Source organism: Entelurus aequoreus, linkage group LG18 (assembly GCF_033978785.1).
Source record: "Entelurus aequoreus isolate RoL-2023_Sb linkage group LG18, RoL_Eaeq_v1.1, whole genome shotgun sequence".
Classification (NCBI taxonomy): domain Eukaryota; kingdom Metazoa; phylum Chordata; class Actinopteri; order Syngnathiformes; family Syngnathidae; genus Entelurus; species Entelurus aequoreus.
Window position 1 is genome coordinate 28,395,959 of NC_084748.1, and position 27,553 is coordinate 28,423,511.

At 44.4% G+C, this 27,553-nt stretch overlaps 22 non-coding genes across 22 annotated transcripts; 14 read left to right on the forward strand and 8 right to left on the reverse strand.

Moving 5' to 3' along the window:
* Positions 1–7,194: 7,194 nt before the first annotated feature.
* Positions 7,195–7,267, reverse strand: trnav-cac (transfer RNA valine (anticodon CAC)). Its single transcript has one exon. It is a non-coding gene; the product is annotated as a tRNA-Val (tRNA).
* A 240-nt stretch (positions 7,268–7,507) lies between these two features.
* trnag-gcc (transfer RNA glycine (anticodon GCC)) lies at positions 7,508–7,579 on the forward strand. Its single transcript has one exon. It is a non-coding gene; the product is annotated as a tRNA-Gly (tRNA).
* Positions 7,580–7,801: 222 nt separating this feature from the next.
* On the forward strand, positions 7,802–7,875 carry trnan-guu (transfer RNA asparagine (anticodon GUU)). Its single transcript has one exon. It is a non-coding gene; the product is annotated as a tRNA-Asn (tRNA).
* Positions 7,876–9,872: 1,997 nt separating this feature from the next.
* Positions 9,873–9,945, reverse strand: trnav-cac (transfer RNA valine (anticodon CAC)). Its single transcript has one exon. It is a non-coding gene; the product is annotated as a tRNA-Val (tRNA).
* Positions 9,946–11,280: 1,335 nt separating this feature from the next.
* trnav-aac (transfer RNA valine (anticodon AAC)) lies at positions 11,281–11,353 on the reverse strand. Its single transcript has one exon. It is a non-coding gene; the product is annotated as a tRNA-Val (tRNA).
* A 241-nt stretch (positions 11,354–11,594) lies between these two features.
* trnag-gcc (transfer RNA glycine (anticodon GCC)) lies at positions 11,595–11,665 on the forward strand. Its single transcript has one exon. It is a non-coding gene; the product is annotated as a tRNA-Gly (tRNA).
* A 222-nt stretch (positions 11,666–11,887) lies between these two features.
* trnan-guu (transfer RNA asparagine (anticodon GUU)) lies at positions 11,888–11,961 on the forward strand. The gene has a single exon. It is a non-coding gene; the product is annotated as a tRNA-Asn (tRNA).
* A 1,785-nt stretch (positions 11,962–13,746) lies between these two features.
* trnav-aac (transfer RNA valine (anticodon AAC)) lies at positions 13,747–13,819 on the reverse strand. Its single transcript has one exon. It is a non-coding gene; the product is annotated as a tRNA-Val (tRNA).
* Positions 13,820–14,060: 241 nt separating this feature from the next.
* Positions 14,061–14,131, forward strand: trnag-gcc (transfer RNA glycine (anticodon GCC)). Its single transcript has one exon. It is a non-coding gene; the product is annotated as a tRNA-Gly (tRNA).
* Positions 14,132–14,353: 222 nt separating this feature from the next.
* trnan-guu (transfer RNA asparagine (anticodon GUU)) lies at positions 14,354–14,427 on the forward strand. The gene has a single exon. It is a non-coding gene; the product is annotated as a tRNA-Asn (tRNA).
* A 2,589-nt stretch (positions 14,428–17,016) lies between these two features.
* trnav-cac (transfer RNA valine (anticodon CAC)) lies at positions 17,017–17,089 on the reverse strand. The gene has a single exon. It is a non-coding gene; the product is annotated as a tRNA-Val (tRNA).
* Positions 17,090–17,330: 241 nt separating this feature from the next.
* On the forward strand, positions 17,331–17,401 carry trnag-gcc (transfer RNA glycine (anticodon GCC)). Its single transcript has one exon. It is a non-coding gene; the product is annotated as a tRNA-Gly (tRNA).
* A 221-nt stretch (positions 17,402–17,622) lies between these two features.
* trnan-guu (transfer RNA asparagine (anticodon GUU)) lies at positions 17,623–17,696 on the forward strand. Its single transcript has one exon. It is a non-coding gene; the product is annotated as a tRNA-Asn (tRNA).
* Positions 17,697–19,506: 1,810 nt separating this feature from the next.
* Positions 19,507–19,579, reverse strand: trnav-aac (transfer RNA valine (anticodon AAC)). The gene has a single exon. It is a non-coding gene; the product is annotated as a tRNA-Val (tRNA).
* A 241-nt stretch (positions 19,580–19,820) lies between these two features.
* trnag-gcc (transfer RNA glycine (anticodon GCC)) lies at positions 19,821–19,891 on the forward strand. Its single transcript has one exon. It is a non-coding gene; the product is annotated as a tRNA-Gly (tRNA).
* Positions 19,892–20,113: 222 nt separating this feature from the next.
* Positions 20,114–20,187, forward strand: trnan-guu (transfer RNA asparagine (anticodon GUU)). The gene has a single exon. It is a non-coding gene; the product is annotated as a tRNA-Asn (tRNA).
* A 1,408-nt stretch (positions 20,188–21,595) lies between these two features.
* trnav-aac (transfer RNA valine (anticodon AAC)) lies at positions 21,596–21,668 on the reverse strand. Its single transcript has one exon. It is a non-coding gene; the product is annotated as a tRNA-Val (tRNA).
* Positions 21,669–21,909: 241 nt separating this feature from the next.
* On the forward strand, positions 21,910–21,980 carry trnag-gcc (transfer RNA glycine (anticodon GCC)). Its single transcript has one exon. It is a non-coding gene; the product is annotated as a tRNA-Gly (tRNA).
* Positions 21,981–22,202: 222 nt separating this feature from the next.
* On the forward strand, positions 22,203–22,276 carry trnan-guu (transfer RNA asparagine (anticodon GUU)). The gene has a single exon. It is a non-coding gene; the product is annotated as a tRNA-Asn (tRNA).
* A 1,810-nt stretch (positions 22,277–24,086) lies between these two features.
* Positions 24,087–24,159, reverse strand: trnav-cac (transfer RNA valine (anticodon CAC)). Its single transcript has one exon. It is a non-coding gene; the product is annotated as a tRNA-Val (tRNA).
* A 241-nt stretch (positions 24,160–24,400) lies between these two features.
* On the forward strand, positions 24,401–24,471 carry trnag-gcc (transfer RNA glycine (anticodon GCC)). Its single transcript has one exon. It is a non-coding gene; the product is annotated as a tRNA-Gly (tRNA).
* A 1,519-nt stretch (positions 24,472–25,990) lies between these two features.
* trnan-guu (transfer RNA asparagine (anticodon GUU)) lies at positions 25,991–26,064 on the forward strand. Its single transcript has one exon. It is a non-coding gene; the product is annotated as a tRNA-Asn (tRNA).
* The last annotated feature ends 1,489 nt before the right edge of the window (positions 26,065–27,553 follow it).

The following is a 27,553-nucleotide window of genomic DNA, read 5'->3' on the forward strand; positions in this document are numbered from 1 at the left end:
AAGCGGGTTGAAAGATCCCTTTGCGTTGAGGGCACTAGAATTAAGAAAATATAGACACAATGGCCTTGGAGTGTGACAAACAGAAATGTGATGGCGGCGGGGCAAAATGTGATGATTGGCTACCGTTCAATGATCAATTGAATGGACGGTTGTCGACAATGGAACTAGCAGGTAGAGAAAAAAAAAAAAAAGAAAAAAAAAAAGGAGAACGTTCCTTGAAAGGGTTAAGAGGGAGTTTACAATACTCGAAAAGTCGTGAACTCAAACGTCTGGTAAAATAAAATAAAAAATAAATTTAAAAAAGTAACTGGAAGTTTTATGGTAAAGTGAAACGCAGAGATAAGGGTAGGTGCAGCTTTTTCTTGTGTGTGTGTGTGTGTGTGTGTGTGCTGCAGGTTGCGCGTGCTCGTGTGTGTGCGTAAGCGCTTGCTTGCTCATGTGCTTACATGTGTGTGTGTGTGTGTGTGTGTGTGTGTGTGTGTGTGTGTGTGTGTGTGTGTGTGTGTGTGCGCGCGCGCGCTGGTGAAAATGGAACAGGGTTGGTGCTCGAGAATTCAAGAGCTTGGCGTATGATAAAAGTAAACGGGGATTACGTGGAAAAACGAAATGCAGCAAAAGAACCGATGATTAATGAGACAAATAGGACAGACTAGACTGATTGGTGTTTTGCCTGCCGCGCATGCGCAAGACAATTCAAACGACCCGCCCAGACTTTGACTAGGCCACCGCCCCCTACTCCAGTGAGAAGGAGAGAGAGAGAAAAAGAGAGCAGGTGAAGGAAGATTGAGGGTGAAGAGGATGGTTTGAGAAAATATGGGAAAAGGATGTTTATAACCTTACGTTATGTGAATGGTTTCTAGGAGAACAGAAAATAGAAACATTGTGTGAAGTGTAAGGAAGAGATGGATACAGGATGTTGTTTGTAAAGGAAAACGAAAGTGAAGAAAAGATGAGAAAGTGACAAATGAAGGTATTCGTAAATCGTATGCTGTTGATTGTGGTTAGCTGCAAGTTTGTTTATTTGTTTGTTTGTTTAGTTGTTTGAGTGAAATGGGAAGAAATCAATAGGAATAATTAGATGCAAAATGGAATAAAACTGAGTGCGATAGATAATGAATGAATAAATGAAATAAGTTTATTTTGGTCATATAATCAACCATCAACCATTTTGTGTGAGCAGTTTAACAGTACAGATTAGACAAATTAACAATCATACACATTTACACACAGAAAGAAAAAGAATGACCGAAAAAGGAATAGGCGGAAGCCAAAGCTTATATTGGCCTATCCTATACATTCACTGAACATTAAATTACCTGGAACATCAAAGTTAAAAGAGAAAGTATTAACCCCTTATTTTGCATGTCTGACCATTTTCCTCCAGCAGAGGGCAGTGCACACCAGACATTTTTGACACATGACAATTATAGGGGCCTATTTCAATATAAGTCTCTTGCTGATGCATACATGCAAGCCATTGTTGACCTTGTTTCCCACCTGTACCTCCGGGAGGGAACCTTTGGCCAAACACTTTGGACAAAGTTAACCCTGATATACACGGTGCCAAAAACAATATATGGCAGGACATTTTATTCATCCCATGCAAAATAGGGCTAATGACAGAGCAACAAGGAAACGACTACTTAAATTACAGATCGCTGAAGATAAAAGGTTAAAAGAACCAAAAGGTCAAAGATCAGCTAGGGTATATTCAGCAGTGGGTGACCTTGCTTTTGAGTTCCAACAGGTGGAGGAAAGAATCCTCAACAGACATGCGGTTGGACTCGGGTGGTGGACAACACGATGCTTCAAAGCCAGTGTGGGGTAGACACTGTTTCGGTTGTGACCAGCCTGGTCACTGGAGTCGTGACTGTCCGAACATTTCCAAACAGGAAAGGTTCCGTCGTGCCAACAAACGAACACGAAGGCGTGTAAGAGGACGCCCACATCAGGAGCCGCAGCAGGAAGTACAGACAGGACCCCTGCTGGACATGAGTGTCAACGGACAATTTTATCAGCCACCCATTCGATTCTGAATGCAGAGGTACAAAAAAAACTGTGTGCTTCCTCTTTAAAGGTCGAAGGCTTCGCTGGGGTCACAAGAAGGTTAACTGTCACCAAACCACTTCCGGTTCAGATTGCTGGACCTCCTTTACAGACTGTACCCTGACATTCAAATCGCAAAGAAGGAACATTCCTGGTGTTACCTGACGGCTGAACCACCCAGCTGCGACACCACTACCAAGCATACCACAGCCTGAAACAACAGGAATGGCTCTAACGGTGAAAACCCTGACTGACTGAGATGCTTCCGTGTGTTCTGCCACCCGACTCGCCATATGTTATGATTATTTATATATGTTGGAACTCAAGGTGTGGCTGCTCATGTTGACCTATCTTTGCAACAGCTAGCATGGTATAAGATGGACACAATAGTGTCCCACATTGTTCCCTTGCTCTCTGTCTCGCCTACAAAACCAAAGAACTTAGGTCCAATGATAAGACACGGCGTAGCTGCCAAACATTACACCGACACCCAAATACCACATTTTCAATTGTTTAGGTTTAGCCCATGGTTATGTTAAACACATAACTATGGGCTGCACTTTAGACACCTGTAGGCTACGAGGAGCTAGCAGCTACACAACAGCTGAGCTAAAACGACACATTACACATTTAAGCATATCAAATAATTATAGTTGCTCATTACATACACAAAGTTGCCATGGCAGAAGTCTGATAGAAAGTATTCAGTAACAAACGTGTCCGCATCATTCAACTTTCTACAACATGAGCTTGACTTAATGAATTATTGGGGCTACCAGGTGTGGTAAAATTTCAAAATACTATTGCTAAAGCATTCGCCACAAGGGTAGTATTTTTCTAGTATTGGTAACAATATAAATATAAGCATATTTGTTACTTTCACCATATTGAATAAGTTACATAAAAGTTAGGGTTTAGTTGAGTTTGAGTTATTTGTGATATCGCTAAGGGGTCCCCTACCCTAACACCACCCCCCAGTGGACCATAGAGGCTAAAGAGACTTTCATTGACCTCAAACATGACCTGTCCTCCGCTACTTGACTATTAGCTGACCTTTTTCTTAGATGTTTCTGAAAGTGATAGTATGACTAACACAGTCCTTTTTTCAGAAACAGAAGGGGGTGAGTGAGGGTGGATACAGACTCCTTAGAACAAAATCGACAATCATCCGACTCTGACACATTCCATAGTTTTAACGTTTTTACCGTGGGTAAGAAGTTAGAACTAATTTTAATTTGAAAATAACGATTTTACACATCGATAGTACTTTAATAGATCAAATTTAGAATATGGAGGAGGTGAGGGTGAACCATGTATAGTCTTTGATTTCACTGATATGATCAATACGGTACAAGGGAAAAGGTACGTACTGACTTGTGTTGACAATCACAGTGGTTGGCCGGAATCAACAACAACCTCAAAAGAGGATGCAATATCAGTAATTAAATGACTTGTGTATGACCTAGTACCCCGACATGGTTTCCCCAAAAAGATTAGGTCAGACAACGGCAACCATTAAAAAAAAAAAAAACTCACTTAGCCTTGGTCGAAAAGGCTTTCGGACTAGAACACAGGTTTGGGGTACCATCCTGAGTCCCAAGGCAAGGTTGAAAGGATGGACCAGAACATCAAAAACTAATTGGCTAAAATCTGTGCACAGACCAAATTTAATTGGATTGACATGTTGCAATTAGCGTTAATGATCATTCGAAGGTCCGTGAATAAAACTGTTTTACCGCCCTTTGAGTTTTTCACCCTATGAGTTGCATACAGGTCAGCCATTCACAGGACCAGCAGCCCCCCATGGAAGGAGGACTCAGCGTAAAACCAAAATGGTATTTTACACAAAAAATTGCAGAATTTGTGTGCCAGTTCTTCTGTACAGATTCCCTTCCGCCCGCTGAGAGGGTCAAGATCAAGGTCATCAAACGCAAGTGGACGGAGCTCAGGTGGACTGGTCCCTTCAAGGTCGTGGAACGGACGTCCCATGCCCTTCGACTGGCTGGTGGAGGGGACACCTGGTACCACCTCTCCCTCTGCACTACAGCTGAAGAACCTGACAGATCACCAGGGGATGTCATTGCTGACATCGCCACATCATCTGCCCCACAGCCCAGGAGACGAGAGAGATTTTCTACCTACATTACTCTTTTCAACTTCTATATTGTATATCCTTGTGTGAGACCAATCCAGTATGCTAAATGTTTCTTAGTTTTTCTTGCTTGTTTTCAGCATAACTGTATGTGTCGTTACATGAAGTGAAAAGTTTGATGTTTACCCCCGTTTTGTTACCTAAATTACTCTGATATTGATAGACGAAAGGCAGGATGTTGCACCCGGTAGTGTTCCCTGACGGACTGGTGCTTGGGCGTGTTCTACTGTCTTTGTGTCTCAGTTCATCCTTCCTGACGACAGTGACTGACAAGTGTCTAAGAACATACAGCGGACTTTAAATAGACTGGGTCAAAGGGGATAGCAAGACTTATTTTTTGACCTGTGCAGTGTGATTAATTACGGGGGACACAATAGCTATTACCGTGGTAATAACCTCTATATTTGTTACGACTCAACCCTGAACCATTGGTGTCGGATGCAGACAACATACTCTGGTAAGTTGTGCCCATCTTCCCTTTTATGTTGTTTTGGGGCTTGACCTGACTGATACAGACGCTAAAGGAATTATTAAAATTAATGTCCTTGAGAGGGCGTTAACTACCTCTACACCCTCTGTAGCACCTAAAGTACCACCCCACCTCGGTGGTGTTTCAAAGGCTCACATCCGTGCGTGCTAATGACATGACCACCGAAGGCCTGGTAACTTTGACCTTTGACCTTAGGAGCGGGTGCAGACAACCTGTGGCTCAGGTGGATGCCAAAACCTGGGTGACTGTGTTGCTTCTTCCGCTGGACGTCCCTTTTCCCACACTTACCCCGCCCCTTTTAAGTTGACTGACATGTGTACCCTTCTGTTGACAATGCCACCTGACTTCTTCCCTTTGTGGCCCAAAAGCTGAATTACACGCGTTTTCAAATTACAGGACCCTCTCCGTCCCCCAACAAATTGGGTGACATCAACCATTACTGGTGCACCACCCTGATAGATGGCTCTAGGATAGGCCCTTAGGCACGAGCTGACTTATTCTGGTGTTGTGGGAAGCACAGATTGTACATTAGAATCCCGACGTCAGCCGTTGGGCTTTGTGCTATGGTTAGACTGATGACCCCACTCACCAAATTAACACCCCTTGGAACTCCTGTTTCAGCGGCCTCTCTAACTCCCCGCCGCCGTTGAGACTAACCAACCTGACTCGTGACGCCGTTGAGGGACTTGCTGAACAACTTGCCCCGACCTCCCTCAGGGCCGTTCAGATCCGCATAGCCCTTGACCGCATCCTAGCCAAGGAAGAAGGAGTGTGTGCAATGTTTGATGACCAATGCTGTACCTTCATTCCTAACAACACTACCCCCGATGGCTCAGTTCAGAGGGCCTTAAAGGGCCTCCAGGCCCTGTCTAGGGACACATTAGGCAGGTGGACTGACCTAATTAAGTCTGTCTTGGTCTCCATTCTGAGTTTGTTTTTTTTTGGCCATCATAGCCTCATGCGGTTGCTTTATCGCCCCTTGGGCTAAGTGTCACTAAAGGGGGTCTAGCAAAGTGGTAACTTTAAGACTTTCGAGAATTGTTGGTTTACTTCCCTGACCATGACGACATTGACGTGGACTCCCTCCATCTATCTCCCATGTAAATAAGCTGTTGTTTTATTGCTAGCTTGCTCAAAGAAAAAAAACAGCACCTACTTTAATGTGGGGCGTGCTTTAGAAGTGTTTAACTAGTAGTAAAAGATCTTATAAGCAGATCTTAAAGGGGGAGTGATGGAACGGGATATTTTCCATATATCCATATTTAAGTGTTACTTATTTCTAAACTCCTATAGTCATATAAAGAATAGCTAGTATTCTTCCTTCTTTTGAGTCTCATAGTGAGGTGTTGGCCTTCTAGATTGGAATGTGTCAGAGTAGAGATAACTCGGAGTAGTCTAAACAAAGAGAGTGGGGGCAGGGAGAGACGGAAGATCACGGGACTTGCGGGAGTTTTGAGCTAGACCGATCTGGAACGGGCTAGGGAACGCTTGGGTGCTGGATTGGTCTCATTATTGCCAAAGCTTTGACAATAAACAACGAAATACCAACTACTGCTTTTGGTGGTCAATTTAACATCAGCTTATTTGCCATTAAAAGAACTTGGGAGTGGACAGCAGACTTTGACTTCCTTGGGAGGAAGAGCTGTCGACGCAACAAGTTACAGACAGCAGAGTGCACAGCGGAAGCGTGCTGGGCCCATAACCCAGAGGTCGATGGATGGAAACCATCCTCTGCTATGACTTAGGTTTCAAGCGAATCTTTGACTGATTCTTAATTCAAACGGAAGGCTGACACCCATTGGGACTACAGCTGTCTTCTCTAACTCTTTGGATATTCACCAGAGTAAGCATCTTTGAGGTTCAGACAGCAGAGTGGCGCAGCGGAAGCGTGCTGGGCCCATAACCCAGAGGTCGATGGATCGAAACCATCCTCTGCTATGACTTAGGTTTCAAGCGAATCTTTGACTGATTCTTAATTCAAATGGAAGGCTGACACCCATTCAGACTACAGCTGTCTTCTCTAACTCTTTGGATATTCACCAGAGTAAGCATCTTCTAGTTACAGGCAGCGGAAGCGTGCTGGGCCCATAACCCAGAGGTCGATGGATCGAAACCATCCTCTACTATGATTTAGGTTTCAGGTGAATCTCTGACTGATCTTTGGGAATTACACTTATGATTCCTGCTTAGCTGAGAGGTTAAACGTCTTATAAGTCAATCTACACAGTACAGTTGCAATCGATGCAACGCCCTGAAAATACAGTCACTTGAATGAATGAGAAATTTCATAGGTTTGTGCGTGACATTGTCATGGAACCCAGCATTCATGATATTGAAGCCAAAGGTCTGCCTATATGAGAACCCTCTAAATTTGGTGTTGTGTGAGCTCGGCTGTACATGAGGTGCTCAGGTATGTTGCAAACTACTTCATGATGAAACACAGGACCTTGCTATTATTTCTTTCCTTGCTTATTTATAGACGTAAGAAGGACAGTAAAAACAGCATTGTTTCCACCCTGTTTCGAACAGGAGACCTTTCGCGTGTGAGGCGAATGTGATAACCACTACACCATGGAAACTGCTGCAAGTCACAGACCTTTATCAAGACTTACAAGTACATTTTCGGCCGACGGAAAACATGGTGCTCACTAGTCTTATTGCTGTTACTAGCTGCATTGCATTTCTTGCCTTTTGTGGATGTTGTTATATCCCTTGTGCAAGTAGAATGTGTTCCACTTTGTAGCATGTTTTGTTTGTCGCAGCCCGCATTTCAAACGTTCTTCCTCTTAACCGAGTTCATAAATCTCTATTACTCCACAGGCATTGGTGGTTCAGTGGTAGAATTCTCGCCTGCCACGCGGGAGACCCGGGTCCGATTCCCGGCCAATCCAATCTGTTGATCTTGTTACATTTTAACCAATATTCATAAGGGACAAAAGCAATGTTTGTGACAACCGCAAGACACAGGCATTCCACCCAAAAGGCATATTGGACTCCCCGAATGCTGAAGCAGTGTACTTCTAGTTACGCCCATCCAAAGACAATGACATCGGGCTATCGTAACATGAGATTTTATAATTTTTTGGGGAGTAATTTATCATTTAAACTAGCCAGTCTCTGTGGCGCAATCGGTCAGCGCGTTCGGCTGTTAACTGAGAGGATGGTGGTTCAAGCCCACCCAGGGACGGGATTTTGACACAAGCACGGGGGTTCGAGGGTTTTCTTGTACAGCCCATGTCCTTCTCTAAGTTTGCAAAAAAGTTTCTAGTGAAAACATGTGCTACGTTTGCAACATAACTTTCAAGCCACGCTTGTTTAAACTAATGAAAATTACTGATAATCAATGCTATCGCCTCAAATTGGCTATCATTAATTAAATGAAGGGTTATAGGCATCGAGTTGAAATCCCATTTTTTTCCAGGCGCTGTTGGTGTCAGTCAAAGTGCCTGACTGTTAAGCAGAAGATGTTGGGCTCAAATCCCGTCAGTGTCTTGATGTTAGTTCCATAAAACTTTCTCAGTTTGTTTTCAAACCACGTGAATGTAAGCCTAAATTCTATTAGTTTTGAATAAAATCCCAATGGATCCACAGAGTTTGATGATTACTACAATTTTCTCTTTAAAAAAATGCCATTTTAAATGTGGACACAACCAGGACTCAGAAAGAAAGACTACTTCAGATGGGTTCCAAATCACTTTGTTACAAGTAGTTTGTCTGGATATTCACCAGAGTAAGCATCTTGGAGTTACAGACAGCAGAGTGGCGCAGGGGAAGCGTGCTGGGCCCATAACCCAGAGGTCGATGGATGGAAACCATCCTCTGTTATGATTTAGGTTTCAAGCGAATCATTGACTGATTCTTAATTCAAATGGAAGGCTGACACCCATTCAGACAACAGCTGTCTTCTCTAACTTTGTGGATATTCACCAGAGTAAGCATCTTTGAGTTACAGACAGCAGAGTGGCGCAGCGGAAGCGTGCTGGGCCCATAACCCAGAGGTCGATGGATTGAAACCATCCTCTGCTATGACTTAGGTCTCAAGCGAATCTATGACTGATTCTTAATTCAAATGGAAGGCTGACACCCATTCAGACTACAGCTGTCTTCTCTAACTCTTTGGATATTCACCAGAGTAAGCATCTTCTAGTTACAGGCAGCGGAAGCGTGCTGGGCCCATAACCCAGAGGTCGATGGATGGAAACCATCCTCTGCTATGATTTAGGTTTCAAGCGAATCTTCGACTGATTCTTAATTCAAATGGAAGGCTGACACCCATTGGGACTACAGCTGTCTTCTCTAACTCTTTGGATATTCACCAGAGTAAGCATCTTTGAGTTACAGACAGCAGAGTGGCGCAGCGGAAGCGTGCTGGGCCCATAACCCAGAGGTCAATGGATGGAAACCATCCTCTGCTATGACTTAGGTTTCAAGCGAATCTTTGACTGATTCTTAATTCAAACGGAAGGCTGACACCCATTGGGACTACAGCTGTCTTCTCTAACTCTTTGGATATTCACCAGAGTAAGCATCTTTGAGGTTCAGACAGCAGAGTGGTGCAGCGGAAGCGTGCTGGGCCCATAACCCAGAGGTCGATGGATCGAAACCATCCTCTGCTGTGACTTAGGTTTCAAGCGAATCGTTGACTGATTCTTAATTCAAATGGAAGGCTGACACCCATTCAGACTACAGCTGTCTTCTCTAACTCTTTGGATATTCACCAGAGTAAGCATCTTCTAGTTACAGGCAGCGGAAGCGTGCTGGGCCCATAACCCAGAGGTCGATGGATCGAAACCATCCTCTACTATGATTTAGGTTTCAGGTGAATCTTTGACTGATCTTTGGGAATTACACTTATGATTCCTGCTTAGCTGAGAGGTTAAACGTCTTATAAGTCAATCTAAACAGTACAGTTGCAATCGATGCAACGCCCTGAAAATACAGTCACTTGAATGAATGAGAAATTTCATAGGTTTGTGCGTGACATTTTCATGGAACCCAGCATTCATGATATTGAAGCCAAAGGTCTGCCTATACGAGAACCCTCTAAATTTGGTGTTGTGTGAGCTCGGCTGTACATGAGGTGCTCAGGTATGTTACAAACTACTTCATGATGAAACACAGGACCTTGCTATTATTTCTTTCCTTGCTTATTTATAGACGTAAGAAGGACAGTAAAAAAAGCATTGTTTCCACCCTGTTTCGAACAGGGGACCTTTCGCGTGTGAGGCGAATGTGATAACCACTACACCATGGAAACTGCTGCAAGTCACAGACATTTATCAAGACTTACAAGTACATTTTCGGCCGACGGAAAACATGGTGCTCGCTAGTCTTATTGCTGTTACTAGCTGCATTGCATTTCTTGCCTTTTGTGCAAGTAGAATGTGTTCCACTTTGTAGCATGTTTTGTTTGTCGCAGCCCGCATTTCAAACGTTCTTCCTCTTAACCGAGTTCATAAATCTCCATTACGCCACAGATTCTTAATTCAAACGGAAGGCTGACACCCATTGGGACTACAGCTGTCATCTCTAACTCTTTGGATATTCACCAGAGTAAGCATCTTTGCTTTACAGACAGCAGAGTGGCACAGCGGAAGCGTGCTGGGCCCATAACCCAGAGGTCGATGGATCGAAACCATCCTCTGCTATGACTTAGGTTTCAGGCGAATCTTTGACTGATTCTTAATTCAAATGGAAGGCTGACACCCATTCAGACTACAGCTGTCTTCTCTAACTCTTTGGATATTCACCAGACTAAGCATCTTCTAGTTACAGGCAGCGGAAGCGTGCTGGGCCCATAACCCAGAGGTCGATGGATCGAAACCATCCTCTACTATGATTTAGGTTTCAGGTGAATCTTTGACTGATTCTTAATTCAAATGGAAGGATGACACCCATTGGGACTACATGTGTCTTCTCTAACTCTTTGGATATTCACCAGACTAAGCATCTTCTAGTTACAGGCAGCGGAAGCGTGCTGGGCCCATAACCCAGAGGTCGATGGATCGAAACCATCCTCTGCTATGACTTAGGTTTCAAGCGAATCTTTGACTGATTCTTAATTCAAATGGAAGGCTGACACCCATTCAGGCTATAGCTGTCTTCTCTAACTCTGTGGATATTCACCAGAGTAAGCATCTTCTAGTTACAGGCAGCGGAAGCGTGCTGGGCCCATAACCCAGAGGTCGATGGATCGAAACCATCCTCTACTATGATTTAGGTTTCAGGTGAATCTTTGACTGATCTTTGGGAATTACACTTATGATTCCTGCTTAGCTGAGAGGTTAAACGTCTTATAAGTCAATCTACACAGTACAGTTGCAATCGATGCAACGCCCTGAAAATACAGTGACTTGAATGAATGAGAAATTTCATAGGTTTGTGCGTGACATTTTCATGGAACCGAGCATTCATGATATTGAAGCCAAAGGTCTGCCTATATGAGAACCCTCTAAATTTGGTGTTGTGTGAGCTCGGCTGTACATGAGGTGCTCAGGTATGTTGCAATCTACTTCATGATGAAACACAGGACCTTGCTATTATTTCTTTCCTTGCTTATTTATAGACGTAAGAAGTAAAGTAAAAAAAGCCTTGTTTCCACCCTGTTTCGAACAGGGGACCTTTCGCGTGTTAGGCGAACGTGATAACCACTACACCATGGAAACTGCTGCAAGTCACAGACCTTTATCAAGACTTACAAGTACATTTTCGGCCGACGGAAAACATGGTGCTCGCTAGTCTTATTGCTGTTACTAGCTGCATTGCATTTCTTGCCTTTTGTGGATGTTGTTATATCCCTTGTGCAAGTAGAATGTGTTCCACTTTGTAGCATGTTTTGTTTGTCGCAGCCCGCATTTCAAACGTTCTTCCTCTTAACCGAGTTCATAAATCTCTATTACTCCACAGGCATTGGTGGTTCAGTGGTAGAATTCTCGCCTGCCACGCGGGAGACCCGGGTCCGATTCCCGGCCAATACAATCTGTTGATCTTGTTACATTTTAACCAATATTCATAAGGGACAAAAGCAATGTTTGTGACAACCGCAAGACACAGTCATTCCACCCAAAAGGCATATTGGACTCCCCGAATGCTGAAGCAGTGTACTTCTAGTTACGCCCATCCAAAGACAATGACATCGGGCTATCGTAACATGAGATTTTATAATTTTTTGGGGAGTAATTTATCATTTAAACTAGCCAGTCTCTGTGGCGCAATCGGTCAGCGCGTTCGGCTGTTAACTGAGAGGATGGTGGTTCAAGCCCACCCAGGGACGGGATTTTGACACGAGCACGGGGGTTCGAGGTTTTTCTTGTACAGCCCATGTCCTTCTCTAAGTTTGCAAAAATGTTTCTAGTTAAAACGTGTGCTACGTTTGCAACATAACTTTCAAGCCAAGCTTGTTTAAACTAATGTAAATTACTGATAATTAATGCTATCGCCTCAAATTGGCTATCATTAATTGAATGAAGGGTTATAGGCATCGAGTTGAAATCCCATTTTTTTTCCAGGCGCTGTTGGTGTCAGTCAAAGTGCCTGACTGTTAAGCAGAAGAGGTTGGGCTCAAATCCCGTCAGTGTCTTGATGTTAGTTCCATAACACTTTCTCAGTTTGTTTTCAAACCACGTGAATGTAAGCCTAAATTCTATTCGTTTTGAATAAAATCCCAATGGATCCACAGAGTTTGATGATTACTACAATGTTTTCTTTAAAAAAAATGCCATTTAAAATGTGGACACAACCAGGACTCAGAAAGAAAGACTGCTTCAGATGGGTTCCAAATCACTTCGTTACAAGTAGTTTGTCTGGATATTCACCAGAGTAAGCATCTTGGAGTTACAGACAGCAGAGTGGCGCAGGGGAAGCGTGCTGGGCCCATAACCCAGAGGTCGATGGATGGAAACCATCCTCTGCTATGATTTAGGTTTCAAGTGAATCATTGACTGATTCTTAATTCAAATGGAAGGCTGACACCCATTCAGACAACAACTGTCTTCTCTAACTCTGTGGATATTCACCAGAGTAAGCATCTTCTAGTTACAGGCAGCGGAAGCGTGCTGGGCCCATAACCCAGAGGTCGATGGATGGAAACCATCCTCTGCTATGACTTAGGTTTCAAGCGAATCTTTGACAGATTCTTAATTCAAATGGAAGGCTGACACCCATTGGGACTACAGCTGTCTTCTCTAACTCTTTGGATATTCACCAGAGTAAGCATCTTTGAGTTAAAGACAGCAGAGTGGCGCAGCGGAAGCGTGGTGGGCCCATAACCCAGAGGTCGATGGATCGAAACCATCCTCTGCTATGACTTAGGTTTCAAGCGAATCTTTGACTGATTCTTAATTCAAATGGAAGGCTGACACCCATTCAGACTACAGCTGTCTTCTCTAACTCTTTGGATATTCACCAGAGTAAGCATCTTCTAGTTACAGGCAGCGGAAGCGTGCTGGGCCCATAACCCAGAGGTCGATGGATCGAAACCATCCTCTACTATGATTTAGGTTTCAGGTGAATCTTTGACTGATTCTTAATTCAAATGGAAGGCTGACACCCATTCAGACTACAGCTGTCTTCTCTAACTCTTTGGATATTCACCAGAGTAAGCATCTTCTAGTTACAGGCAGCGGAAGCGTGCTGGGCCCATAACCCAGAGGTCGATGGATCGAAACCATCCTCTACTATGATTTAGGTTTCAGGTGAATCTTTGACTGATCTTTGGGAATTACACTTATGATTCCTGCTTAGCTGAGAGGTTAAACGTCTTATAAGTCTATCCACACAGTACAGTTGCAATCGATGCAACGCCCTGAAAATACAGTGACTTGAATGAATGAGAAATTTCATAGGTTTGTGCGTGACATTTTCATGGAACCCAGCATTCATGATATTGAAGCCAAAGGTCTGCCTATATGAGAACCCTCTAAATTTGGTGTTGTGTGAGCTCGGCTGTACATGAGGTGCTCAGGTATGTTGCAATCTACTTCATGATGAAACACAGGACCTTGCTATTATTTCTTTCCTTGCTTATTTATAGACGTAAGAAGGAAAGTAAAAAAAGCCTTGTTTCCACCCTGTTTCAAACAGGGGACCTTTCGCGTGTTAGGCGAATGTGATAACCACTACACCATGGAAACTGCTGCAAGTCACAGACCTTTATCAAGACTTACAAGTACATTTTCGGCCGACGGAAAACATGGTGCTCGCTAGTCTTATTGCTGTTACTAGCTGCATTGCATTTCTTGCCTTTTGTGGATGTTGTTATATCCCTTGTGCAAGTAGAATGTGTTCCACTTTGTAGCATGTTTTGTTTGTCGCAGCCCGCATTTCAAACGTTCTTCCTCTTAACCGAGTTCATAAATCTCTATTATTCCACAGGCATTGGTGGTTCAGTGGTAGAATTCTCACCTGCCACGCGGGAGACCCGGGTCCGATTCCCGGCCAATGCAATCTGTTGATTTTGTTACATTTTAACCAATATTCATAAGGGACAAAAGCAATGTTTGTGACAACCGCAAGACACAGTCATTCCACCCAAAAGGCATATTGGACTCCCCGAATGCTGAAGCAGTGTACTTCTAGTTACGCCCATCCAAAGACAATGACATCGGGCTATCGTAACATGAGATTTTATAATTTTTTGGGGAGTAATTTATCATTTAAACTAGCCAGTCTCTGTGGCGCAATCGGTCAGCGCGTTCGGCTGTTAACTGAGAGGATGGTGGTTCAAGCCCACCCAGGGACGGGATTTTGACACGAGCACGGGGGTTCGAGGGTTTTCTTGTACAGCCCATGTCCTTCTCTAAGTTTGCAAAAAAGTTTCTAGTTAAAACGTGTGCTACGTTTGCAACATAACTTTCAAGCCACGCTTGTTTAAACTAATGTAAATGACTGATAATCAATGCTATCGCCTCAAATTGGCTATCATTAATTGAATGAAGGGTTATAGGCATCGAGTTGAAATCCCAATTTTTTTCCAGGCGCTGTTGGTGTCAGTCAAAGTGCCTGACTGTTAAGCAGAAGAGGTTGGGCTCAAATCCCGTCAGTGTCTTGATGTTAGTTCCATAACACTTTCTCAGTTTGTTTTCAAACCACGTGAATGTAAGCCTAAATTATATTCGTTTTGAATAAAATCCCAATGGAACCACAGAGTTTGATGATTACTACAATGTTTTCTTTAAAAAAAATGCCATTTAAAATGTGGACACAACCAGGACTCAGAAAGAAAGACCACTTCAGATGGGTTCCAAATCACTTTGTTACAAGTAGTTTGTCTGGATATTCACCAGAGTAAGCATCTTGGAGTTACAGACAGCAGAGTGGCGCAGGGGAAGCGTGCTGGGCCCATAACCCAGAGGTCGATGGATGGAAACCATCCTCTGCTATGATTTAGGTTTCAAGCGAATCTTCGACTGATTCTTAATTCAAATGGAAGGCTGACACCCATTGGGACTACAGCTGTCTTCTCTAACTCTTTGGATATTCACCAGAGTAAGCATCTTGGAGTTACAGACAGCAGAGTGGCGCAGGGGAAGCGTGCTGGGCCCATAACCCAGAGGTCGTTGGATGGAAACCATCCTCTGTTATGAATTAGGTTTCAAGCGAATCTTCGACTGATTCTTAATTCAAATGGAAGGCTGACACCCATTGGGACTACAGCTGTCTTCTCTAACTCTTTGGATATTCACCAGAGTAAGCATCTTTGAGTTACAGACAGCAGAGTGGCGCAGCGGAAGCGTGCTGGGCCCATAACCCAGAGGTCGATGGATGGAAACCATCCTCTGCTATGATTTAGGTTTCAAGCGAATCTTCGACTGATTCTTAATTCAAATGGAAGGCTGACACCCATTGGGACTACAGCTGTCTTCTCTAACTCTTTGGATATTCACCAGAGTAAGCATCTTTTAGTTACAGACAGCAGAGTGGCGCAGCGGAAGCGTGCTGGGCCCATAACCCAGAGGTCGATGGATCGAAACCATCCTCTGCTATGACTTAGGTTTCAAGCGAATCTTTGACTGATTCTTAATTCAAATGGAAGGCTGACACCCATTCAGACTACAGCTGTCTTCTCTAACTCTTTGGATATTCACCAGAGTAAGCATCTTCTAGTTACAGGCAGCGGAAGCGTGCTGGGCCCATAACCCAGAGGTCGATGGATCGAAACCATCCTCTACTATGATTTAGGTTTCAGGTGAATCTTTGACTGATTCTTAATTCAAATGGAAGGCTGACACCCATTGGGACTACAGCTGTCTTCTCTAACTCTTTGGATATTCACCAGAGTAAGCATCTTCGAGTTACAGACAGCAGAGTGGCGCAGCGGAAGCGTGCTGGGCCCATAACCCAGAGGTCGATGGATCGAAAGCATCCTCTGCTATGACTTAGGTTTCAAGCGAATCTTTGACTGATTCTTAATTCAAATGGAAGGCTGACACCCATTCAGACTACAGCTGTCTTCTCTAACTCTTTGGATATTCACCAGAGTAAGCGTCTTCTAGTTACAGGCAGCGGAAGCGTGCTGGGCCCATAACCCAGAGGTCGATGGATCGAAACCATCCTCTACTATGATTTAGGTTTCAGGTGAATCTTTGACTGATTCTTAATTCAAATGGAAGGCTGACACCCATTGGGACTACAGCTGTCTTCTCTAACTCTTTGGATATTCACCAGAGTAAGCATCTTTGAGTTACAGACAGCAGAGTGGCGCAGCGGAAGCGTGCTGGGCCCATAACCCAGAGGTCGATGGATCGAAACCATCCTCTGCTATGACTTAGGTTTCAAGCGAATCTTTGACTGATCCTTAATTCAAATGGAAGGCTGACACCCATTCAGGCTATAGCTGTCTTCTCTAACTCTGTGGATATTCACCAGAGTAAGCATCTTCTAGTTACAGGCAGCGGAAGCGTGCTGGGCCCATAACCCAGAGGTCGATGGATCGAAACCATCCTCTACTATGATTTAGGTTTCAGGTGAATCTTTGACTGATCTTTGGGAATTACACTTATGATTCCTGCTTAGCTGAGAGGTTAAACTTCTTATAAGTCAATCTACACAGTACAGTTGCAATCGATGCAACGCCCTGAAAATACAGTGACTTGAATGAATGAGAAATTTCATAGGTTTGTGCGTGACATTTTCATGGAACCCAGCATTCATGATATTGAAGCCAAAGGTCTGCCTATATGAGAACCCTCTAAATTTGGTGTTGTGTGAGCTCGGCTGTACATGAGGTGCTCAGGTATGTTGCAAACTACTTCATGATGAAACACAGGACCTTGCTATTATTTCTTTCCTTGCTTATTTATAGACGTAAGAAGGAAAGTAAAAGAAGCCTTGTTTCCACCCTGTTTCGAACAGGGGACCTTTCGCGTGTGAGGCGAATGTGATAACCACTACACCATGGAAACTGCTGCAAGTCACAGACCTTTATCAAGACTTACAAGTACATTTTCGGCCGACGGAAAACATGGTGCTCGCTAGTCTTATTGCTGTTACTAGCTGCATTGCATTTCTTGCCTTTTGTGGATGTTGTTATATCCCTTGTGCAAGTAGAAAGTGTTCCACTTTGTAGCACGTTTTGTTTGTCGCAGCCCGCATTTCAAACGTTCTTCCTCTTAACCGAGTTCATAAATCTCTATTACTCCACAGGCATTGGTGGTTCAGTGGTAGAATTCTCGCCTGCCACGCGGGAGACCCGGGTCCGATTCCCGGCCAATGCAATCCGTTGATCTTGTTACATTTTAACTAATATTCATAAGGGACAAAAGCAATGTTTTTGACAACCGCAAGACACAGTCATTCCACCCAAAAGGCATATTGGACTCCCCGAATGCTGAAGCAGTGTACTTCTAGTTACGCCCATCCAAAGACAATGACATCGGGCTATCGTAACATGGATTTTATAATTTTTTGGGGAGTAATTTATCATTTAAACTAGTCAGTCTCTGTGGCGCAATCGGTCAGCGCGTTCGGCTGTTAACTGAGAGGATGGTGGTTCAAGCCCACCCAGGGACGGGATTTTGACACGAGCACGGGGGTTCGAGGGTTTTCTTGTACAGCCCATGTCCTTCTCTAAGTTTGCAAAAAAGTTTCTAGTTAAAATGTGTGCTACGTTTGCAACATAACTTTCAAGCCAAGCTTGTTTAAACTAATGTAAATTACTGATAATCAATGCTATCGCCTCAAATTGGCTATCATTAATTGAATGAAGGGTTATAGGCATCGAGTTGAAATCCCATTTTTTTCCAGGCGCTGTTGGTGTCAGTCGAAGTGCCTGACTGTTAAGCAGAAGAGGTTGGGCTCAAATCCCGTCAGTGTCTTGATGTTAGTTCCATTACACTTTCTCAGTTTGTTTTCAAACCACGTGAATGTAAGCCTAAATTCTATTCGTTTTGAATAAAATCCCAATGGATCCACAGAGTTTGATGATTACTACAATGTTTTCTTTAAAAAAAATGCCATTTAAAATGTGGACACAACCAGGACTCAGAAAGAAAGACTACTTCAAATGGGTTCCAAATCACTTTGTTACAAGTAGTTTGTCTGGATATTCACCAGAGTAAGCATCTTGGAGTTACAGACAGCAGAATGGCGCAGGGGAAGCGTGCTGGGCCCATAACCCAGAGGTCGTTGGATGGAAACCATCCTCTGTTATGATTTAGGTTTCAAGCGAATCTTCGACTGATTCTTAATTCAAATGGAAGGCTGACACCCATTGGGACTACAGCTGTCTTCTCTAACTCTTTGGATATTCACCAGAGTAAGCATCTTTGAGTTACAGACAGCAGAGTGGCGCAGCGGAAGCGTGCTGGGCCCATAACCCAGAGGTCGATGGATGGAAACCATCCTCTGCTATGATTTAGGTTTCAAGCGAATCTTCGACTGATTCTTAATTCAAATGGAAGGCTGACACCCATTGGGACTACAGCTGTCTTCTCTAACTCTTTGGATATTCACCAGAGTAAGCATCTTGGAGTTACAGACAGCAGAATGGCGCAGGGGAAGCGTGCTGGGCCCATAACCCAGAGGTCGATGGATGGAAACCATCCTCTGTTATGATTTAGGTTTCAAGTGAATCATTGACTGATTCTTAATTCAAATGGAAGGCTGACACCCATTGGGACTACAGCTGTCTTCTCTAACTCTTTGGATATTCACCAGAGTAAGCATCTTTGAGTTACAGACAGCAGAGTGGCGCAGCGGAAGCATGCTGGGCCCATAACCCAGAGGTCGATGGATGGAAACCATCCTCTGCTATGACTTAGGTTTCAAGCAAATCTTTGACTGATTCTTAATTCAAATGGAAGGCTGACACCCATTGGGACTACAGCTGTCTTCTCTAACTCTTTGGATATTCACCAGAGTAAGCATCTTCTAGTTACAGGCAGCGGAAGCGTGCTGGGCCCATAACCCAGAGGTCGATGGATCGAAACCATCCTCTACTATGATTTAGGTTTCAGGTGAATCTTTGACTGATCTTTGGGAATTACACTTATGATTCCTGCTTAGCTGAGAGGTTAAACGTCTTATAAGTCAATCCACACAGTACAGTTGCAATCGATGCAACGCCCTGAAAATACAGTGACTTGAATGAATGAGAAATTTCATAGATTTGTGCGTGACATTTTCATGGAACCCAGCATTCATGATATTGAAGCCAAAGGTCTGCCTATATGAGAACCCTCTAAATTTGGTGTTGTGTGAGCTCGGCTGTACATGAGGTGCTCAGGTATGTTGCAATCTACTTCATGATGAAACACAGGACCTTGCTATTATTTCTTTCCTTGCTTGTTTATAGACGTAAGAAGGAAAGTAAAAAAAGCCTTGTTTCCACCCTGTTTCGAACAGGGGACATTTCGCGTGTTAGGCGAATGTGATAACCACTACACCATGGAAACTGCTGCAAGTCACAGACCTTTATCAAGACTTACAAGTACATTTTCGGCCTACGGAAAACATGGTGCTCGCTAGTCTTTTTGCTGTTACTAGCTGCATTGCATTTCTTGCCTTTTGCGGATGTTGTTATATCCCTTGTGCAAGTAGAATGTGTTCCACTTTGTAGCATGTTTTGTTTGTCGCAGCCCACATTTCAAACGTTCTTCCTCTTAACCGAGTTCACAAATCTCTATTATTCCACAGGCATTGGTGGTTCAGTGGTAGAATTCTCGCCTGCCACGCGGGAGACCTGGGTCCGATTCCCGGCCAATGCAATTTGTTGATCTTGTTACATTTTAACCAATATTCATAAGGGACAAAAGCAATGTTTGTGACAACCGCAAGACACAGTCATTCCACCCAAAAGGCATATTGGACTCCCCGAATGCTGAAGCAGTGTACTTCTAGTTACGCCCATCCAAAGACAATGACATCGGGCTATCGTAACATGAGATTTTATAATTTTTTGGGGAGTAATTTATCATTTAAACTAGCCAGTCTCTGTGGCGCAATCGGTCAGCGCGTTCGGCTGTTTACTGAGAGGATGGTGGTTCAAGCCCACCCAGGGACGGGATTTTGACACGAGCACAGGGGTTCGAGGGTTTTCTTGTACAGCCCATGTCCTTCTCTAAGTTTGCAAAAAAGTTTCTAGTTAAAACGTGTGCTACGTTTGCAACATAACTTTCAAGCCACGCTTGTTTAAACTAATGTAAATTACTGATAATCAATGCTATCGCCTCAAATTGGCTATAATTAATTGAATGAAGGGTTATAGGCATCGATTTGAAATCCCATTTTTTTCCAGGCACTGTTGGTGTCAGTCAAAGTGCCTGACTGTTAAGCAGAAGAGGTTGGGCTCAAATCCCGTCAGTGTCTTGATGTTAGTTCCATAACACTTTCTCAGTTTGTTTTCAAACTACGTGAATGTAAGCCTAAATTCTATTCGTTTTGAATAAAATCCCAATGGATCCACAGAGTTTGATGATTACTACAATGTTTTCTTTAAAAAAAATGCCATTTAAAATGTGGACACAACCAGGACTCAGAAAGAAAGACTACTTCAGATGGGTTCCAAATCACTTTGTTACAAGTAGTTTGTCTGGATATTCACCAGAGTAAGCATCTTGGAGTTACAGACAGCAGAGTGGCGCAGGGTAAGCGTGCTGGGCCCATAACCCAGAGGTCGATGGATGGAAACCATCCTCTGTTATGATTTAGGTTTCAAGTGAATCATTGACTGATTCTTAATTCAAATGGAAGGCTGACACCCATTGGGACTACAGCTGTCTTCTCTAACTCTTTGGATATTCACCAGAGTAAGCATCTTTGAGTTACAGACAGCAGAGTGGCGCAGCGGAAGCATGCTGGGCCCATAACCCAGAGGTCGATGGATGGAAACCATCCTCTGCTATGACTTAGGTTTCAAGCAAATCTTTGAGTGATTCTTAATTCAAATGGAAGGCTGACACCCATTGGGACTACAGCTGTCTTCTCTATTTCTTTGGATATTCACCAGAGTAAGCATCTTCTAGTTACAGGCAGCGGAAGCGTGCTGGGCCCATAACCCAGAGGTCGATGGATCGAAACCATCCTCTACTATGATTTAGGTTTCAGGTGAATCTTTGACTGATCTTTGGGAATTACACTTATGATTCCTGCTTAGCTGAGAGGTTAAACGTCTTATAAGTCAATCCACACAGTACAGTTGCAATCGATGCAACGCCCTGAAAATACAGTGACTTGAATGAATGAGAAATTTCATAGATTTGTGCGTGACATTTTCATGGAACCCAGCATTCATGATATTGAAGCCAAAGGTCTGCCTATATGAGAACCCTCTAAATTTGGTGTTGTGTGAGCTCGGCTGTACATGAGGTGCTCAGGTATGTTGCAATCTACTTCATGATGAAACACAGGACCTTGCTATTATTTCTTTCCTTGCTTGTTTATAGACGTAAGAAGGAAAGTAAAAAAAGCCTTGTTTCCACCCTGTTTCGAACAGGGGACATTTCGCGTGTTAGGCGAATGTGATAACCACTACACCATGGAAACTGCTGCAAGTCACAGACCTTTATCAAGACTTACAAGTACATTTTCGGCCAACGGAAAACATGGTGCTCGCTAGTCTTTTTGCTGTTACTAGCTGCATTGCATTTCTTGCCTTTTGTGGATGTTGTTATATCCCTTGTGCAAGTAGAATGTGTTCCACTTTGTAGCATGTTTTGTTTGTCGCAGCCCACATTTCAAACGTTCTTCCTCTTAACCGAGTTCACAAATCTCTATTATTCCACAGGCATTGGTGGTTCAGTGGTAGAATTCTCGCCTGCCACGCGGGAGACCCGGGTCCGATTCCCGGCCAATGCAATTTGTTGATCTTGTTACATTTTAACCAATATTCATAAGGGACAAAAGCAATGTTTGTGACAACCGCAAGACACAGTCATTCCACCCAAAAGGCATATTGGACTCCCCGAATGCTGAAGCAGTGTACTTCTAGTTACGCCCATCCAAAGACAATGACATCGGGCTATCGTAACATGAGATTTTATAATTTTTTGGGGAGTAATTTATCATTTAAACTAGCCAGTCTCTGTGGCGCAATCGGTCAGCGCGTTCGGCTGTTTACTGAGAGGATGGTGGTTCAAGCCCACCCAGGGACGGGATTTTGACACGAGCACGGGGGTTCGAGGGTTTTCTTGTACAGCCCATGTCCTTCTCTAAGTTTGCAAAAAAGTTTCTAGTTAAAACGTGTGCTACGTTTGCAACATAACTTTCAAGCCACGCTTGTTTAAACTAATGTAAATTACTGATAATCAATGCTATCGCCTCAAATTGGCTATAATTAATTGAATGAAGGGTTATAGGCATCGATTTGAAATCCCATTTTTTTCCAGGCACTGTTGGTGTCAGTCAAAGTGCCTGACTGTTAAGCAGAAGAGGTTGGGCTCAAATCCCGTCAGTGTCTTGATGTTAGTTCCATAACACTTTCTCAGTTTGTTTTCAAACTACGTGAATGTAAGCCTAAATTCTATTCGTTTTGAATAAAATCCCAATGGATCCACAGAGTTTGATGATTACTACAATGTTTTCTTTAAAAAAAATGCCATTTAAAATGTGGACACAACCAGGACTCAGAAAGAAAGACTACTTCAGATGGGTTCCAAATCACTTTGTTACAAGTAGTTTGTCTGGATATTCACCAGAGTAAGCATCTTGGAGTTACAGACAGCAGAGTGGCGCAGGGTAAGCGTGCTGGGCCCATAACCCAGAGGTCGATGGATGGAAACCATCCTCTGTTATGATTTAGGTTTCAAGTGAATCATTGACTGATTCTTAATTCAAATGGAAGGCTGACACCCATTGGGACTACAGCTGTCTTCTCTAACTCTTTGGATATTCACCAGAGTAAGCATCTTTGAGTTACAGACAGCAGAGTGGCGCAGCGGAAGCATGCTGGGCCCATAACCCAGAGGTCGATGGATGGAAACCATCCTCTGCTATGACTTAGGTTTCAAGCAAATCTTTGACTGATTCTTAATTCAAATGGAAGGCTGACACCCATTGGGACTACAGCTGTCTTCTCTAACTCTTTGGATATTCACCAGAGTAAGCATCTTTGAGTTACAGACAGCAGAGTGGCGCAGCGGAAGCGTGCTGGGCCCATAACCCAGAGGTCGATGGATCGAAACCATCCTCTGCTATGACTTAGGTTTCAAGCGAATCTTTGACTGATTCTTAATTCAAATGGAAGGCTGACACCCATTCAGACTACAGCTGTCTTCTCTAACTCTTTGGATATTCACCAGAGTAAGCATCTTGGAGTTACAGACAGCAGAGTGGCGCAGGGGAAGCGTGCTGGGCCCATAACCCAGAGGTCGATGGATGGAAACCATCCTCTGCTATGATTTAGGTTTCAAGCGAATCTTCGACTGATTCTTAATTCAAATGGAAGGCTGACACCCATTGGGACTACAGCTGTCTTCTCTAACTCTGTGGATATTCACCAGAGTAAGCATCTTCTAGTAACAGGCAGCGGAAGCGTGCTGGGCCCATAACCCAGAGGTCGATGGATCGAAACCATCCTCTACTATGATTTAGGTTTCAGGTGAATCTTTGACTGATCTTTGGGAATTACACTTATGATTCCTGCTTAGCTGAGAGGTTAAACGTCTTATAAGTCAATCTACACAGTACAGTTGCAATCGATGCAACGCCCTGAAAATACAGTGACTTGAATGAATGACAAATTTCATACGTTTGTGCGTGACATTTTCATGGAACCCAGCATTCATGATATTGAAGCCAAAGGTCTGCCTATATGAGAACCCTCTAAATTTGGTGTTGTGTGAGCTCGGCTGTACATGAGGTGCTTAGGTATGTTGCAAACTACTTCATGATGAAACACAGGACCTTGCTATTATTTCTTTCCTTGCTTATTTATAGACATAAGAAGGAAAGTAAAAGAAGTCTTGTTTCCACCCTGTTTCGAACAGGGGACCTTTCGCGTGTGAGGCGAATGTGATAACCACTACACCATGGAAACTGCTGCAAGTCACAGACCGTTATCAAGACTTACAAGTACATTTTCGGCCGACGGAAAACATGGTGCTCGCTAGTCTTATTGCTGTTACTAGCTGCATTGCATTTCTTGCCTTTTGTGGATGTTGTTATATCCCTTGTGCAAGTAGAATGTGTTCCACTTTGTAGCATGTTTTGTTTGTCGCAGCCCGCATTTCAAACGTTCTTCCTCTTAACCGAGTTCATAAATCTCTATTACTCCACAGGCATTGGTGGTTCAGTGGTAGAATTCTCGCCTGCCACGCGGGAGACCCGGGTCCGATTCCCGGCCAATGCAATCTGTTGATCTTGTTACATTTTAACTAATATTCATAAGGTCGATGGATCGAAACCGTCCTCTGCTATGACTTAGGTTTCAAGCGAATCTTTGACTGATTCTTAATTCAAATGGAAGGCTGACACCCATTCAGACAACAACTGTCTTCTCTAACTCTGTGGATATTCACCAGAGTAAGCATCTTCTAGTTACAGGCAGCGGAAGCGTGCTGGGCCCATAACCCAGAGGTCGATGGATGTAAACCATCCTCTGCTATGATTTAGGTTTCAAGCGAATCTTCGACTGATTCTTAATTCAAATGGAAGGCTGACACCCATTGGGACTACAGCTGTCTTCTCTAACTCTTTGGATATTCACCAGAGTAAGCATCTTGGAGTTACAGACAGCAGAGTGGCGCAGGGGAAGCGTGCTGGGCCCATAACCCAGAGGTCGTTGGATGGAAACCATCCTCTGTTATGATTTAGGTTTCAAGCGAATCTTCGACTGATGCTTAATTCAAATGGAAGGCTGACACCCATTGGGACTACAGCTGTCTTCTCTAACTCTTTGGATATTCACCAGAGTAAGCATCTTTGAGTTACAGACAGCAGAGTGGCGCAGCGGAAGCGTGCTGGGCCCATAACCCAGAGGTCGATGGATGGAAACCATCCTCTGCTATGATTTAGGTTTCAAGCGAATCTTCGACTGATTCTTAATTCAAATGGAAGGCTGACACCCATTGGGACTACAGCTGTCTTCTCTAACTCTTTGGATATTCACCAGAGTAAGCATCTTTGAGTTACAGACAGCAGAGTGGCGCAGCGGAAGCGTGCTGGGCCCATAACCCAGAGGTCGATGAATCGAAACCATCCTCTGCTATGACTTAGGTTTCAAGCGAATCTTTGACTGATTCTTAATTCAAATGGAAGGCTGACACCCATTCAGACTACAGCTGTCTTCTCTAACTCTTTGGATATTCACCAGAGTAAGCATCTTCTAGTTACAGGCAGCGGAAGCGTGCTGGGCCCACAACCCAGAGGTCGATGGATCGAAACCATCCTCTACTATGATTTAGGTTTCAGGTGAATCTTTGACTGATTCTTAATTCAAATGGAAGGCTGACACCCATTGGGACTACAGCTGTCTTCTCTAACTCTTTGGATATTCACCAGAGTAAGCATCTTTGAGTTACAGACAGCAGAGTGGCGCAGCGGAAGCGTGCTGGGTCCATAACCCAGAGGTCGATGGATCGAAACCATCCTCTAACTGTTTGGATATTCACCAGAGTAAGACCCGGGTCCGATTCCCGGCCAATGCAATCCGTTGATTTTGTTACATTTTAACCAATATTCATAAGGGACAAAAGCAATGTTTGTGACAACCGCAAGACACTGTCATTCCACCCAAAAGGCATATTGGACTCCCCGAATGCTGAAGCAGTGTACTTCTAGTTACGCCCATCCAAAGACAATGACATCGGGCTATCGTAACATGAGATTTTATAATTTTTTGGGGAGTAATTTATCATTTAAACTAGCCAGTCTCTGTGGCGCAATCGGTCAGCGCGTTCGGCTGTTAACTGAGAGGATGGTGGTTCAAGCCCACCCAGGGACGGGATTTTGACACGAGCACGGGGATTCGAGGGTTTTCTTGTACAGCCCATGTCCTTCTCTAAGTTTGCAAAAGGGGATCGAGAAAGTTTACGTTCACGTCGTGATCCCTGCAAGTAACCGCGCTCCTCTACTCCATGGCAACGCGGCGAAACAAAAAACTTTCAACTCGGGTACCCTCCCGTTCTGGCGTCCAGGGGCAGTCTGGGCGGAGATCTGGTAGCAACACTGCTGCCGGTCTCCAACCAAGAATACTGCAACTGAACGTTGAAGGGCTCACAGATGCCAAAACATCCGTCATCGAGCACATGGCCCACACCACCCAAGCCATGGTCATCCTCCTTCAGGAAACCCACCGCCCAACAGCGGACAAGCTAGCGATCACCAACTTCACGCTAGCTGGGTCAATCCTGAGCAAGAAGCATGGCCTTGCCACGTTTGTCCACAACGATCTGAGCTGGACCCTCGCCGATCGATCACCGGACAACTCCGAGATCGAGTGGCTGCGAGTGGACGTTGGCGACATCAAAATTGTCAACGTCTACAAACCACCACCCTCACAACTCACGCCAGTGTCACTGCCAGTGCTTGAACCACCGTGTGTATATGCTGGTGATTTCAACTGCCGGCATACACGGTGGGGATACAGTACCACCTCACCGAGCGGGGAAACTCTTTCTGACTGGGCAGAGCGCAACTCGCTCAACCTTCTCTACAACCCGAAGGGCCCAGCCAGCTTTCACTCCGCTCGGCATAACACTGACACGAACCCTGACCTGGCTTTCGTGAGTGTCGGTGTGGACACCCAGCTCCCCGACAGACGTGTTCTAGGAATGTTCCCCAGGTCGCAACACCGACCGTCGCTGATATCGGTGCCCGACCTCGTGACAACAGTTCCGAGCGGACCGATGAAGCGATGGAAGTTCCGGAAGGCCAATTGGAAACTCTATCGCCTCCATACCAACAAGTCCACACGGTGTCTCCCACCACCAGACACACCCAACGTGGACGAGGCATACCAGGACTTCTGTAGGGCACTAACATCTGCGGCCAAAAAAGCCATCCCACGCGGCCGGCGTAAGAACTACAAACCATGCTGGGATGGCGAGTGCGAGACCCTCTACAGCGCCTTCCTCCGGGCTCCCTATGGCCCGGAGGCTAACAATTCAGCCACTGCCCTTCTTTCCACTCTTGGAAGGAAGAGGCACCAGCGCTGGAAAGAGGCAGTCCACTCCATCGACTTCTCGCACACTAGCCGTATCGCGTGGAGCACTTTGAACAACTTGACTGGTAGGTCTGAGCGCGCACCCCGAACATGCCCCGTTACCGCAAATGCTATTGCAGCACAGGTTGTGAAAAACGGGGCATATACCGGGATAAATCGAGATTTTTCCCGGGCGGTGCGCCAGGAAACTGCAGACCTCTGGAGGACAACAACATCTAGCGAGTGTAACATCTCCGGTGAGTTTTCACCGGAGGAGTTCACAGCTGCC